Genomic DNA, 16,131 nt, shown 5'->3' with positions numbered 1-16,131 from the left:
GTCTATGTCAGGGTGGGTCTGTAGAGGAGAGATTAAAATATGGGGTTCTGGTCTTGCATGCTGCAGCCTGTCTGTTTTCAAGTTCATTCTTACTGACATCAACACATTGATAAATAAAGAGATTGATCTCTTGTATGTGGGCAGGCTTGTAGCATAGTGGTTACATCCCTAGATTTGGGAGTGGGTGGTGGGTTCAAATCCAATTTAAGCCCTGATCTTCACTTTAATTCTTACTTAAATATCAGAACCTTCATAAATAATGACACTGAGGTCAGGGGAACATGGTGCTGTGGTTTGGAGTTTAATGCTCTGTGCTCATAGGTGTTAAGGTGTGGGCTCAAATCCTGGTTAGAAAGGGAGCTTTCTTTTCAATTTCTGACTTTCAATTTCTGTAGAGTAGGGGTGAAGGCTTTGCACTCATGTTTGGCAGGTTGTGGGTTCAAATACACCTCCAAGTGTCATTTTCAGTTACAGTCTCCCAGAGAGGGGCACATTGATAAGGAAAGAGATTGGAGATGACCTGGTTTGGCCCTTTAGTTAGTAAAGGCTGTGGGCTTGTAACTCTGGGAGTGTTGGTTCAAATCCTGCCTCAGGACCAGGGGTTTCTTTTCAATTACACTCTTAATAAGAGTAACACGTTAATAAGTAAAGAGAATGGGTCTGTGAGTGTATGTCTTTGTAGAGTAGGGGTTAGGACTCTGGGCTTGTGGTTGTGTGGGTGTGGGCTCAAATCCTGGCAATAATTGCATGTTGTTTGTCAGTATAATTCTTAGCAACAGTAACACATTGCTAAGTAAACAGATAGGGGTTGAGCTTTTAGGCTCAGAGGTTAGGAGTCTGGGCTTGTGGCTGACTGGTTGTAAGGAGGAGAGAGTGAGTGGGTAGCAGGGACAGAGCAGAGTATCTAGATTAGCCCAGGGTGAGGGGCTCTGGGGTTCACATTCTACTGAATATGTTGATAGTTTTTGAAAATTTTCAGTAGAAGGTAAACCCCAGAACCCCTCACCCTGGGCTCATCCAGTTACTCTGCTCTCTCTCTCCTCCTTACCCAGTTACCTGCCCCTGCCACTGTCACTGCTCACTCCTGAGCTCAGCACCCAGCCTGGTCTTGAACCTGGGAGAACAGTCTTTTACCTTCTCTTCTATTGATCCCCCCACCTACCCTTATAGTTCCCCTGACTTATCAACACCTTTCTGTCAAGAAGGACTAAACTACAAGCAGACCTGTTTCAGCAAGATTGTAACCCACAACCACCAGACTGTGAGCCCATAGCCTCAACCTTCACACTATGGAGGCACACACTCACAGCGCCACTCTCTTCACACTTATCAGTGTGTTGACATTTCAGGAAGACTTAAACTGAAAACAGACCACAGGTCTCAGAGAGGGTTTGAACCCACAACCAATCAGCCATAAGCTCAGTCTTAGCCTCTACTCTACAAAGGCACCCAGACATAGACCCACTCTCTTTCCTTATCAGTGTGTTATTCTTATAAAGAATGTAATTAAAAATAAACACCTGGCTTGAGGCAGGATTTGAACCCACACTCCCAGAGTTACAGACCTACAGCCTTTACCGACCCTCTATAGCACCACACTGTCCCATCCCCAATCTCTTTCCTTATCAATGTGTCCTTCTCTGTGAGACTATAACTGAAAAGGAAACCAGGGGTGCAAAGCAGGACTTGAACCCACAACCCTTGAAAGCAGCCTCACACTCTTCACCACCACACCACAGGGCCAGACAACCATCAACCCACTCAAATGGAATTGGAAAGAATCATTAAGGCCCCCATAGGATTCAAACCCACAAGTCATGAGCCTAGAGACTCTTCTATAGAGTCACACAGCCACAAGAAATTTAAGTAATGATTAAAATGGAACTAAAGCAGGAGTCACAGACAGGATTTCAACCCACAACCACCCTTCCCTGAGCTTGGGGCCGTAACCACTATCTTAAAGGGCTGCACAGCTACTACCCCCAATCATTTTATTTATCAGTGTGTTGATGTCTGAGAGAATTGAAGTGAAAAGAAACACGTGGTATTCAAACCTCCACCCTTTTAGCTAGCAGCATGGAGTTTTAACCACAACACTATAGGGCCACGTGCATCCCAGTCCCCTCTTTTTATTTATCAGTGTGTTCATGTCAGGACACATTAAACAAAAACCAAAATCCACCCATGATTCAAACCCAGAACAATCCAGCCATAGGTCCAGAACCTTAGGCATTACTCTATAGGGCCATGCACCCTGATCACCTATCGCTTTATTGATCAACGTGGTAGTACACCTGAGCTTGAAAGCAAAGCTCACATAACTCCCAGCGTTTGAACCCCTGATGCATCAGCTAAGAGTATAGATCCCTCCCTATGCACTACTCTATAGGACAGCAAACAAAGCACCCGACCTTTATTGACTCATGTGTGAATGTCAAGTAAGAATGGAAAATAAACCTCCTCTATTACCAAGGACTGGAACCCACAGCTCCCGGGCTACAAGTCAAGAGCTCTTCCCAATGAGCCCCATTGTCTTCTTGGTCTCCTATCCAACTGTCAGCCGTCACTTGTATTAAATATCTCTCTTATATCTCTTCTTTTATTCTGCAGCGGTTATGTGGCTGAATATCGGGGGGGCAGACTAACTCAAATCGACGTGTGTGTTCGCCTTGAGCAACGACAGACCCATGTCCAGCGCCGTCTTGCTTGAGCTTGGTGCAACTCACACCGCCCCGCTCCTCTTTATCGTTTTCATCCTAAATCTCTCCTGCGGTCACAACCCTCGTGTCTTCTGTTGTCGGAAGTTTTCTCCGTGCTGCCCAGCGCCGCTTGCTACCGGCGACTGCCGTCCTCCGACACCTGACAGGAGAGAGGCCACTGACCCGCGGCACAGGAGGAGGGACTCGGTTTCGCGAACGAGGCGTTCTGATTGGACGAACTCGCGTGGCTACTTATACCCGCTTTTCTTATTGGATGGCTCAGTCACTTCACCCACACAGGACGGGTAACCGCCCCTATTTAAATAAAAGAAATGGACCAATAGGAGAGTCGGTCAGCCCCCCGCAGCCACACCCCCCTCAGAGCGCTGCTCTTGTGACGTCAGTTCTCCAGCAGCCAGAGAGGAGTTGAGCTCTGCTCCTACAAATGTTCACATGTAGATAATATGCTGTCCAACCTCGACGCGCCAGATTTAATTAAAAAAAAAAACATTCTAGATCGAGACCTAGTTATCAGGCGTTAAAAACGCAATGAGGAGCCCAGAGAATCATGCAAAACCCATTACCAGTCCAGTGACGACTGACTGGTACCGCCGAGACCCAGACGGAACCGGTCTCTCCAGACAGCCTGTGCCGAACTGGGTCCTATTACGGCCGTGACGGCTCAGATAATGAGCTTCTGCGGGTTTCAGACCGGACTGACGTTACGAAGCGGCTTGCGGGACTGACTCAGGTGAACGAGCGGGTTTAGGAGAATAACTCCAATGACACTATCCCGGAATTCTGCCCTGAGTCACTGTTTACAGTGTTAATACACAGCCGCTCTTCGCGAAATAAATAAGATCAAGCTCAGTCTAGGAAACCTTTCGCATTAAACCACAAGAGCGCGCCACAGGTGCAAAAGCAGACTAGTTTTCCCAATTACTGCATTTTCTATCTCAAAGACGTTTTTATATGTGCAGCCCAGAAAGATACAACTTTTTTCAAAACACAAATTCATTAAAAAATAACAGTCGGGAATGGAAAAAGTCAGGATAAAGGCATATACAGCATGAGACACTTTCAAGAGGGAAATTATTTACTCTCAAGTACAAATTGTGCACATTTGACTAATAACGTTCCATAAAAACATCGGAGGTCCGGATATTTTCGCGATCCTTATCAACAATTGTTCTTAGTGCTACAAGAATGGAAACAAATTAGATCAGGAATATGGGCCGCTTGGCAGTTTGTAGCTAATTGATCCAAGAGTCTTATTTTTAACCCCGATTCCAGTCCAATCTTGTGTTCATTTACTCAGAGCTTCATGGTTGGTAGGCTCTTGCCTGCCAGGATCTCTGAAGGACAAAAAAAAAAAAAACATCTCTAGCTGCTTATGAAGAGTCCCATTCTTCCAAAAATATAATGTAAACGATCATATTGTGTTTCGATAGAAATCTGCCCTGAGATATATTTTTTTACATTTAATAAATAAAAATTAGTTCAGTTGAATGTAATTTATTGAGGTTGTGCTCTGACATAGCGCCCATCCGCTTTCCAGAAGAAAAGGAGCTGCTCTGGGGGGATTCCGGATGCAGGGGTCCCATCACAGTGGAGAGTGACCTCGTCGCCGACTCTCACAGACACATCCGCATCTGCAGACGATGCTGGGAGACAATGAGGACGGAGCAACATCAACGAGAGACAAAGGTCCTTCAATCCAGTCTGAAAGAGTGTGATCATAGGAAACACAGCGAGACACTCCTGTACACTATTCACGAGAAACTATGCCTTTTGACTCCAATTTAAAAGGGTGTGATCATGCTAAACACCAGAGACTCCAGGCAAAGCTTACACAGTGAGACACATGTGAGACAACACATTTTTACTCCAGTTTAAAAGAGTGTGATCAGACAGATCAGGGGAAACTGGTACACTGTTCACCTCCATTTCTAACCGACTGGAAAAATTATTGAATGAAACTAGGATTAATTCATTCAGGGTCTTGTTTCCTATAGAAGCTTATTGGCGCCACAGAGGAAAAAAAATTAACTCATTTATACGAGAAAGTTATTCAGTTTAAACACAATAGTTAATTTGTGACCAATGTCACCTCCTATATTAACACTGTGCATTTCATTGTACTGTATGTGCAATAATATTGCCCCATGTTGGGGAACTACCATCTCTTCTAACCCTGGATATCAGAAGCGGTTGCATCTATGATAAGCTGGACTAGGCACTTGTGTCAATTTTCAGTTTTTGCTGCTCAGTCTCTTTCAGAAGATGAAACAGTGTAGATCAAGGCAAACCCAAACACACCTCCAGTGTATCTGGCAATAGTCAACAACATTATTTCATTTATTTCAATAAGAATAAGAATACTGATAAATCTTTGTAAAAACTTATATTCACCAACCAAAAACAAATGTGAAGTTTGATTAGCCGATTCTCAAGGAGTTCTTAGTTAATAATTGTCATATTAATGGTCACTTATTTAATATCATGAGAAATGAGATGTGTGATTTCATTTACTATCCTATTAACTTCTACACAACACCATTTAGGGTTTTAAAACATGCAGATATCCCCTAAACATTTTTATCTGCAGCACAAATCCAACTGGATAAATATTTTTTAGAAAAAAAAACTTTAAAACCGATACACTGCTGAAAAATACACCTCTCGCACACAAATTATTCTGAATTTATCCCCAAACCTTATTAAATATTAAATGTATATTTTCACAGGTTCAATTCTTATTTTGTAAGAGATTATGGAAAATAAAGAGTGCCCAGTCTGAGTGAGAGATCAGAGGTGTGTCCATCATGCAGGGACAGTGTGAGAGGGAGAGATCAGAGGCATGTCCAGCGTGCAGGGACAGTGTGAGAGGGAGAGATCGGAGTTGTGTCCAGCGTGCAGGGACAGTGTGAGAGGGAGAGATCGGAGGTGTGTCCAGCGTGCAGGGACAGTGTGAGAGGGAGAGATCAGAGGTGTGTCCAGCGTGCAGGGACAGTGTGAGAGGGAGAGATCAGAGGTTTGGTCAGCGTGCAGGGACAGTGTGAGAGGGAGAGATCAGAGGTGTCCAGTGTGAGATTCTGTGATCTGGGGCTCCTCTGGTCAGTACAGGTCAGGTGTGCCAAGAGGGGATTTGTGAATTGTTGAGAGTGAAAATCAACAGGAAATATAAATTTGTGAATGGAAATTGATACTCACCCTCTGTCAGTGCAAGCAAAAGAAAGAAAACCAACACAGGAAGTCGCATCGTAAGATTCACCCTGGGGAAAGAGACAAGGGACCTTAAAGAGGGAACTACCATGTTTTTTTATATATCAGGGTTAGAAAGATACTGTTTGCTGATGTAAAACAGGAACATATAAAACCTCTAATTTCCTGACTTACACTGAATCGCCGCAGTGTTCTGTGATTCAGAATGAATCGAGGGAAACACAACTGCCAGTGAGGTGGAGCGGCCCTGTGACACTGTCCACTCAGGCTTGTGGATCTGTCTCTTTTAATCCAGTAGAAATCCTGCTCTTGACTTCCAAATGGATTTGCCCACCAATATGTTTCATTCTTAATTCAGCCTGCAGATCATGCTGGAACAATTCTATGTGAAACGTCTGCTGCACAACCTGGACGTATTCGCTCGCACATCCGTACATCTGTCATCACAGGGACTAGTGAGCAGGAAGGGCCGCATCACAATTTGTTGGGATTCTCAGTCGTGCCCATGGCGAGACCAGGGGTTTGCCAGAACATAGCGACCTACAGTACTTTCACAAAATTCACGATTCTGTGCCGTATTTTGAAATTTGTACAATGTTTCTATACCTACAATTAATTTATTTTGTCAGAGATTTAATAACCGGTCTGAGAACCTGGGACTGCAGTTCCTCTTTAATGTAGCCTGGTAATCTAGGTGTAACACAGGTGTCCCCCGCTACCAGATGCAGTACTCAGGTCCTGTGCCATTCCAAGAAACCCCCTGGAGACCCTCCAAATGCATATTCTTGATTTCTCAGAAAATAAGAGATCCCCACTCAGAGCCTGACCACACAGCCATCCCGTCTGAATTCATTGTAAATCTGTGCTCTGCTGCAACACACCTGGAGATTCGGTTATGAAGGAATCTATGCATTATTTCATTCTTAAAGCTTATTTTATCAAACACGTCGCGATGTTAAACCGTTCTGTGACCACCATGTTGTGAGATTTCCAGGAGCGACGCCTTTAATGAATTCTCATCTCTCCCTAAGAATGCAACGAGTTTCTCGTATTTTAACAGCAGAACGTTGAATTCAGACGCCACAAACTGGAGTCTAAAACAGAGACCGTCGTATTTGTCAAAGTAAGGAGACTGGTTGGTAAAATATCTACACTCTGTCATTGACAAATCTGGCAAATGACTCCACTGGTCCACTTTTCTGTGTCAGTATAAACTACAGAACGACAGACGTCGCTTTGCCTCACCTCCCCGCCCGGCTGCAGGTCTCCAGCGCTCAACACCGGCTCTATCTTACTCATTACTTCTGCTCTGTTGCTTTAAATGTCACCGCGCTACTTTTCACCAGTTTTAAACCTCCGTGCACGGGCTGCCTGAAGCCGCAAGGAAGAAAGTAACTATTCATCCTGTCTGAAGCCCACAACCCAAACTAAAGGAAGTTTTTGGTCAGACATCCAACTCCTCCAAGATGCACTCAACTTCCACGCTAGTTTCTATCATGTTGTCTGACAGCAGCGAGGTGCCGGTGGATCAGTCCCCGACAGAGAGAAGCAAAGCTCGCGGCAGGTTTGAAGAAGCTAACTACGCGCACTAGCTACAGTCTGTGGGCAGGACTTCGACCTCCGCCGCATTGTGATTGGATAAATCTAGAGAAGCCCTACACCTCCGCCGTTGTGATTGGATGAATCCAGACAAGCCCCAACACGAACATTTAGTAACCTTGAACTCGCTCTCTCTCTCTGCTCACGGAGATTAGAAATTGTACTAGAAAAAAAAAATGAGTATATGGAATTTCCCTCCCAAGTTGGTTTTTCCATATAAACGTGATATGGAATTTTTGTTAAAATGTCACTTTGACATTAGTAGAATTCCTCTTAAATTATCTAACTTTCTTAAACAAGTTCTATTGTTTTTGGTTTTAATATATAAGCATAACTTTTCACCATATACATATTGTATTTGGAATCATAAAGATAGAGGGTATCAAAATAAAAGCATTTTTATTCCGATTTGGTATGATAACAAAATCTGGCTAGTGGCCCAATTGTGTGTTATCTGTATTTTGTAATAATGAGAATGAATCTTTGTTACCTTTCTTTCTTAACTGCAGATAAACAAAACTGTTTGGGATAGATTTGCAAAATGGTATTTTCCACAGAGGTCAATGGTCTAATACTGCCCCCTCTATTCATGCTTTTAAAGTTGAATTCCTTTTTTTAATTTAAATTCTATTAGAAATTTAAAGAATCAAAAGGGGAGACATATGATGGAAATATGTACGTAAAAAGTATCATGTTTTAGCTTTTACAATTGGGAATTCTTCTGGCTGTCAAGTGTCTATTTCTATTTTAAAATTCTGTCTCCTTTTTTTGTCTCCAGTCACTAGAAGCGTTGGCTGCCAAAATAATGTCAGCAGATCTTAAGAGTGTTTTGGATGAGGCAGTTAAAATAGTCAACTTCATAAAGAGCAGGCCTGTACAGTCACACTTACTTCGAGTGCTATGTGAAGAAATGGGTAGTGATCATGTTCAGCTTCTTTTGCACACCGAGGTTCGATGGCTTTCTCGGGGCAAGGTGCTTACTCGGCTTTTTGAGTTGCGTGATGAAGTAAGAATTTCTTTTATCCGACTCAGAATTTGAGCTCTCAAATCGTTTCAATGATTTCGAGCGGCTCGCTAAATTGGCTTATCTTGCGGAGATTTTCAGTCACTTAAATGGACTCATCCTTGGTCTTCAAGGTAAAGCAGTGACGATTTGTCACGTCCGAATTAAAATAGTATCCACAATAAAGAAATTGGAAATGCGGCCAAACGTGTCGATCGGTCAAACTACGACTCGTGCGAAAATGTGTCAGATTTTCTTACAAAAGAACAAATGCAGCTACCAGCCTCTGCCACAGAGTTAATTACAGAGCACCTGCAAAGTTTGACGACCCAACTGCGCGACTACTTCCCGGCTCCAGATGTTCGGTTCAGCTGGATTGAAAATCCTTTTGTGAGTTTATGCGAAGTGCCCCTCGCAAGTTTGAGCACAAAGGAAGACAGTCTATCCTGTGACAGTGCTTTAAAATTGATTTTTTCAAAGAAATGCTTAACCAAGTTTTGGCTTCATGTTACTTCGGAGTGTCCTGGTCTTTCAGACAGCAGTGACATTTTTGATGCCGTTTCCGACAACATATCTTTGTGAAACTGGAGTTTCTGCGCTGGTGGCACTAAAGACCGAATACAGTAGCTTAATATTGAGCCAGACCTCTGCTTGCAGCTTTTCTCTCTGGCGCCCGACCTCCACCATTTGTTATCTGTCAGAGAGCACCAGCCCCCTCACTAAACTAGCCAGTAAGAAGGCGCTCTTGAGTAATTGTTCTGATAGTTATGGTGCATATTTTTCTCTCAACGTCTTCATATGTTCATTGGCACAAACCGGCTACCTCGCACTTCTGGAAAAAATGTTGTTTTGTTTTTGACAAGGCTAACGTTTCATCATACCATTATTAGATATCATGAAAAAAGAGCTGTACTGGTGCCTTAGTTTTTAAATATTTTTTTTATGTTATTTATTTGTGAGGTGCTGACAGGACTCCTTCTGTAATCAATAAACGGTCTTTGTAAAGCCATGTTTGTAGCTTGTATATGCGTATTTTCTCTGATTACTGGTGTCGATTAGGCTACTGGTGAGGTTTAGAGCTAGCCCGTTTCAAAACGGTGAGGACGGGCTGGTCCTTGTGTTGGCCGCGTAAGTTTTTATGGCTGTAATAGGTTGGGAACCTCTGCTCTAGCGTATAGAAACGTATTGTAAAAATAGAAGAGCGGTCACGCCCTGTTGGCATGCAGTGGGGCTGCGGCGCCTGCGCAGTGGAGACGTGCGCCATTGCTGATTGAGACGGTGGAGGTTCCTCGACTCCTCACTGGGTTTCTAGAAAACACCCAAGAAGGAACTGCTTCACAGCGGAGTGAGGGGAAAAAAGAGAGAATATGAAGAAAGGGAAACGAACGACGGGGCTCAGGAACAGATGCCAAGCCGCAGAGATGCAAAGAGTTCGGGAGCTGCACAAACCAGCCTGCCGGGGTGTCTCTCACTCGTCTGAGTGCTTCTGGGGCTCTCCGAATTGTGGACGGCCCTTCATAACGGCCTTTACACATCTTGTGATGTTTTAACACTGGAGAAACTGTCCCCTCGGGGCAGGTAGGTCACCTTTCCTTTTCTTGGATTTGGTCAGGGTGAGTAGTCCCCAGGCACTTGCACTCCGAAATGTTGCAAAAAGATGGGTGAACGCTGCAGTGGCTTCCGAGATATCTCTTCCGTTGTTCTTGCGCATAACACGGGAGTCCAGGTCGACGGCATGATTTTATGACGAACAGAGCAACGTTTACTTGTAAGGTGGCGCTCGTATCCTTTTTTTATATTAAACAATTAAATTATAAATAATTTACAAATACAACCAGAGGATCAGAAACGGGTACAAGAGGAAAAAAAAACAAAACATTTAACCGCCAGACGTAATGAAGTAAATTATGTGATCAAGTCACAAAATTAAAGTTAAAAAAATAAGGTTACTTAATAATAGATGTAAGAGCTCGGAGCATTATAGGGAGGGACCGATCAACGTTTTGTGAGGCCGATCGCCGATTTTATGATCCCTGGGTGTGTGTGGCGTGTTACTATCCAGCCCAAGACGCACAAGATGGTAGAATGGTTTTATTAGCAAGACGGACGATTGTTGCAAGCAGCTCACATGAAGTGACAAGCAGCAGGTTAACGGTCCTTTTATCTAAGGAAGATGACCATAATCCGAAGAGTATTTTTTTTTATTTCTTTCGAGATGGAGGCGTGCTGGTGGCATCCTGCCTGTTACAGCACCTCTGTGTCTTTTTTGTCGTCTTTTCTTTTCTTTCGGTTGGTGTTAGTGTTTTTCTTTCTTTTCTTTGCCGGCGGGTCGATTTGCGATCACACAACAAGATGGATACTAGGGAGTCGAGATACTACTTTTTGGCTGTTACTCGGACCACTGTTTGCTTCCGGTTGTAATGCAGATAGCTGCAGAGTAAGTGTTTACACACGTGACGCGCTGGGAGCACTGGTGAGGAGGCGGAGGGAGTGTAGAGCATGCAGTATCGTGTGTTTAACTGAGATGTGGCTGCAGGAACAGATAGATAGATAATACTTTATTAATCCCGTAGGGAAATTGATGTGTTACAGCAGTCCAGCCCAAGACAAGCAAAACAGTCATCAGAATAGTTATGAAACAAAAGACAAACAAAATAATTAAAAATAAATAAAAACATAGGTGTGTGGAAAATGTGCTGATCATAGTCACTGTAAAAATAATAAAATCTGTGCAAAATGTGCATAGGTTTACACAGACTGATTGTCCAAAAAGTACAATGGAGTAAACATGCTGTCCATAGAGGAGCAAATGAAGGGCTAACAGTCCTAGCCTAGGGCAGCGTTATACACCCTGACAGCCGCCGGGAGGAAAGACCTGTGGAAACGTTCCCTTGAACACCGTTGCTGGAGCAGTCTATTGCTAAATGTGCTCCGCTGCCCAGTAACAGTCCCATGAAGCGGATGAGAGGTGTTGTTCATGATGGCTGTGAGCTTGGTCAGCATTCTCCTTTCAGCCACCACCTCCATGGGGTCAAGGCTCATCCCCAACACAGTCCGGCTCTACTAACCGGGGAGAAGCCATCAGTCCCAGAGGAGCTGAGGAGGAAACGCCGAGGCTGCAGGGCCCGGTGCGACACGAAGAGAAGGAGATTTAAGCCCTATCTTCCTTCGATCATTATGGGAAATGTGAGGTCCTTAGTGAATAATAGGGCGGTGCGGTGGCTCTGTGGCTCAGGATCTGCGGCTAGAAGGTTGCTTGTTCAAATCCCGCGGCTGGCAGAGGAATCCTACTCCTTTGGGCCCCTGAGCAAGGCCCTGAACCCCAACGGCTCCAGGGACGCTGTATAAATAGCTGACCCTGCGCTCTGACCCCCAGCTTCTCTCTCCCTGTCTGTGTGTCTCATGGAGAGCAAGCTGGGGTCTGTGAAAAGATAAATCCGTAATGCAAGAAATTGTTAATTGGGCTAATAAAGTGATCTTATCTTATAAGATGGATGTGCTGGGAGCACTGGTGAGGAGGCGGAGGGAGTATAGGGAATGCAGTATCGTGTGTTTGACTGAGATGTGGCTGCAGGAACATACTGTATTCTGGACTCGAAGGCAGACAGAAACGCCACCGAGAGGAAAGGAGGGGGGTCTCGCGGTGCTTGTTCACAACACATGGTGTAATCCTGGACATATTCCTGTAGCCCGGACATTGAACTGATTTGCCATCGGACTGCATCCAAACTATCTTATAATAAAGAATTTTCCCTTTAAAGTGCCCCTTTAAGATGGCAACGCCGGCTGAATGATTAGTACCACTAGAAATCCAAATGTCATCCCCCCATTGACTTTTCCAAAACTGAAAATCAGGCTGATCTTTTGGTGACAAGTAGTTTCTTGTAAAAAAAAATAAAAATAAAAGTCTGCTCTCTTCTTTTTTCAAAATGGAAAAATCGCCTTTCTTTTAACTATATTCCTAATACCTCTGGGGTTAATAGAGGAAATAGAAAAAGACACAAACAATATAGAAAAAACTCTACTTGGGGGGGGGGGAAAGCTACTGAACTGCGAGTTTCAAACCCTTAAAAGTGATAACAACACCACCGTGTTCAGCATTAACCGCGTTCATAACCGCTACAGGGAGATCTCTTGGGCTGGACAGTCACTGGCCACGGATCTCTTTCCCACAGCTGGTCCCTGGTGTGCCTGTCCTCGGCAGACAGATCCTCTGCAATCCTCAGGTCTTTGGCCTTCAGAGACTTGTTCTCTCTGGCCGCTCGCCACAGCATGTCCCTCGTCATCCTTCTGATGAATCCTATAATGATGGCTCTGGGCTTTGCAAGTCCACATGTTGGCTCTCCTGACGCGTTGGACTCTGTCAGTAGACGAAATCCTCCTCCTGGACTGGCAGCACTTTAGCAACGATGTCTTCATTTTGTTGCTCTGCACAGCTTTCAGTTACCTCTGTGTCGATGTCTTTTGCAACCTTTGTTATCGTGCCAAGAACATTTACCTGCACGTCTTCCAGCGACAGGTCGCTTTTCCCCTCTCTTGGCTGCTAGAGTCCTTACAGGTGTGACGGGGGGAGACTCCAGTTCCAGACCCACAATAATAGACCAGATCCCTAACAAAATTCTTCATCAGAGGAGTAGGACGCAGTCTTGTGCAGATTCAGTGTTTATTGAGATTAATAAGGAAGGCAACTTGTGCTGGGTCTGTCCTGCAGAACGGACACGCTCAATGCAAGGGGTACCGAGTTCTTATATACAGCACACAGGCCCAGAAACAAAAGTCATATTTCATACTTTTAACATGTCAAATTGCATTTTGTTACATGTCCATGTAGGGGTGTAACCCTGCTGTCCTGGCCAAATTTCCCATTGACCCTTACCAATCATGACCTCCTAATAATCCCCATCTATGAACTGGCTTCATCACTCTGCTCTCCTCCCCACTGAGAGCTGGTGTGTGGTGAGCAGACTAGAGCATCATCCAGGTGGGGCTGTACATTGGTGGCGGTAGTGGGATTCCCCATTACCTGTAAAGCGCTTTGAGTGGAGTGTCCAGAAAAGCTCTATATAAGTGTAAGCAATTATTTTTATTATTATTATTATTTTTATTATCATCATCATTATTATTATCCCTTTTAACACATGTAGAGGGGCATGTGTTGTTGCAGCCGTTGGAACAAGTCACTTTTGTATGCTCTAACGCATATGTTGAGATAGCCTTTGTTAGCAGATCTTGGGGATCTCACTCGGACTTCTGCAGTATGTTTCGGTAGTGAATTGCAGAGCTGGAAATGTGCAGTGTGAATATTGATCCTGCTTCAGCATGAATGGCAACATTTTGTTTGTAAAGGTTAACACGAAACTGTTTTATCTGTTTATAAACTGTTTTTATTTTGGGAGCTGGAGCCTGTTCTGTCAATCAGTGGGCATAAAGCAGGGTTCACCCTGGACAGAACACACACAGGACACACATACCCTGGACAGGTCCATCACACAGGACACACATACCCTGGACAGGTCCATCACACAGGACACATACAGGACACTCACACCAGGGCCAATTTTCCCAGAAGCCAGTTAACCCACCAGCATGTCTTTGGACTGTGGGAGGAAACCCACATGAACATACAAACTCCACAGAGACAGCACCTCAGGAACTTGCCCCAGGGCCTTAGTGCTGTGAGGCAGCGATGCTAAACACTGTGCCACAGTGCCACCCAATTTTTTTTTGTCATTCTAAAGAAATCTTTCAGTCTCATCACCTGTTTCAGAAAGATTGAGTTGGATTGTTTTTTCTTTCCAGCTTACTCAGAAGTCCTCACCCTGCAGCCTGGAGCCTCTCTGTCTGTCCCTCTGTTCACCGGAGAGCCAGTGGAGGTGCTGTTTGACCCTGCAGGAGCTAAAGAATCGACCTGAGTGTGTTCTATCCAGAACAGCACAGCCAGCTGTGTCCCCCATTAGAGAGACAGAGTGTCAGTGTGGGACGGCTCTCTGAAACTACGCTCCCTCACTCCAGCTGATCAGGGGAGCTACACAGTGAGGGACCTTCAGGGAAACACCATCAGCACTGTGACAGTCACTGTGGGAGGTAAGAGGTTTCCGGACAATTTCAGTTCTCTGTAACATTATAAAGGTGCACTGCTCTTGTCAAAATGGTATGTGTGGTAATGGAAACATAAACTTGTTTCTGAATATTGCGTGAGTGTGAGTGTCCAGTGTGCAGGGCAGTGTGAGAGGGAGCGATCGGAGGTGTGTCCAGTGTGCAGGGACAGTGTGAGAGGCAGCGATCAGAGGTGTGTCCAACATGCGGGGACAGTGTGAGATGGAGAGATCTGGGGCTTCCCCATGACCTTTAGATGATGATTGAAAATGGATGGATTAATACAATCTCTCTATTATTGCAGATCCTGACGGTGGAGGGAATTCTCCAATTCTTTTCCTCCAGCTGATCCCTCCCTTCCTGCTGCTCTTCTTAGCTCTGATCTCTGGGCTCCTGGCCTCCAGGAATCGCTGGTGGAAAGGAAGCACAACCTCTGGTGTCCAGGAACTGAACCGTCCAGTCTGAAGGCAGTGCTGTAGATCAGTATTTTACAGAGCAGTATCAGCTTTGCTGTCTTACAGAGCTCTCTGCGTGGCTTTGAGAGCTGCAACTGTTTTTCAAAATGTAGACAGACTTTATAAGCTTGATTTTGTACTACAAATTGAGCTGCTTTGATCTTCTATCCACAGATTCAAAGATTTTTCAAAAACTGGACTGGAATCTGGGTTCAAAATGAGATTGTTGAGTGAATTTGGTATGAAGTGCCAAACGGCCCACATTCCTTATTTGTAAGCGTTCTTGGAGCACAAAAAATACAAATGCTGATATCATGAAAAAATGGACTTGGAATCTTTTTCTGGAAGTTTATTATTAGGTGGATGCATGCATGTATTTATTTGTGGTTTAAGTGCAGTTTGTATTCTAGAGCACAATAATTTCAAAGTACTCTTAAATTGTGTTGTAAACATGTTATATGTAGTGTTGTAAGTGCCTTTAATTGTCACTTTTCTCTGTCTATTCTATAATTTATAAATAAACACTTAATGTAAGTACGAAAATGGTCTTTCTTACTGCAAAGACGTTATTTCTCAATTCGAAGTGGTAAATGGATATCTGGCATGATTGTGGTCTTCAAACATGTAGCTCTGGCGCCCTCTTGTGGGTAATTTGGTGAACTTACGCTTCCCACGCCAAGTTTCGGCCGCTCTTGATTTGAGATGGCGAAGCTCGGCTGTGCGGTATCAATACTGTTAATAATAATAATAATAATAATAATAATAATTGCTTACACTTATATAGCGCTTTTCTGGACACTCCACTCAAAGCGCTTTACAGGTCATGGGGACTCCCCTCCACCACCACCAATGTGCAGCATCCACCTGGATGATGCGACTGCAGCCATAGTGCGCCAGAACGCTCACCAGACATCAGCTCTCAGTGGGGAGGAGAGCAGAGTGATGAAGCCAGTTCAGAGAGGGGGGTGATTAGGAGGTCATGATTGGTAAGGGCCAATGGGAAATTTGGCCAGGACGCCGGGGTTACACCCCTACTCTTTTTCGAGAAGCGCCC

At 44.4% G+C, this 16,131-nt stretch overlaps 2 long non-coding RNA genes across 3 annotated transcripts; one reads left to right on the top strand and one right to left on the bottom strand.

The window, feature by feature from the left end:
• Nucleotides 1–3,777: 3,777 nt before the first annotated feature.
• On the bottom strand, nucleotides 3,778–7,532 carry LOC138243150 (uncharacterized). 2 transcript variants are annotated; one of them, XR_011191994.1, is made up of 3 exons: nucleotides 7,170–7,532; nucleotides 5,913–5,974; nucleotides 3,778–4,363 (listed from the first exon to the last, which is right to left on the bottom strand). It is a non-coding gene; the product is annotated as an uncharacterized lncRNA (long non-coding RNA). The 2 variants fall into 2 exon arrangements; XR_011191995.1 differs by lacking the exon at nucleotides 7,170–7,532 and adding an exon at nucleotides 6,099–6,696.
• Nucleotides 7,533–9,789: 2,257 nt separating this feature from the next.
• Nucleotides 9,790–15,614, top strand: LOC138243147 (uncharacterized). The gene is made up of 3 exons (XR_011191991.1): nucleotides 9,790–10,104; nucleotides 14,326–14,610; nucleotides 14,927–15,614. It is a non-coding gene; the product is annotated as an uncharacterized lncRNA (long non-coding RNA).
• The last annotated feature ends 517 nt before the right edge of the window (nucleotides 15,615–16,131 follow it).

The sequence above is a fragment of the Lepisosteus oculatus genome, chromosome 14 (genome assembly GCF_040954835.1).
Source record: "Lepisosteus oculatus isolate fLepOcu1 chromosome 14, fLepOcu1.hap2, whole genome shotgun sequence".
In the NCBI taxonomy this organism is placed as follows: Eukaryota; Metazoa; Chordata; class Actinopteri; order Semionotiformes; family Lepisosteidae; genus Lepisosteus; species Lepisosteus oculatus.
This window is presented reverse-complemented; position numbering and strand designations above follow the sequence as displayed.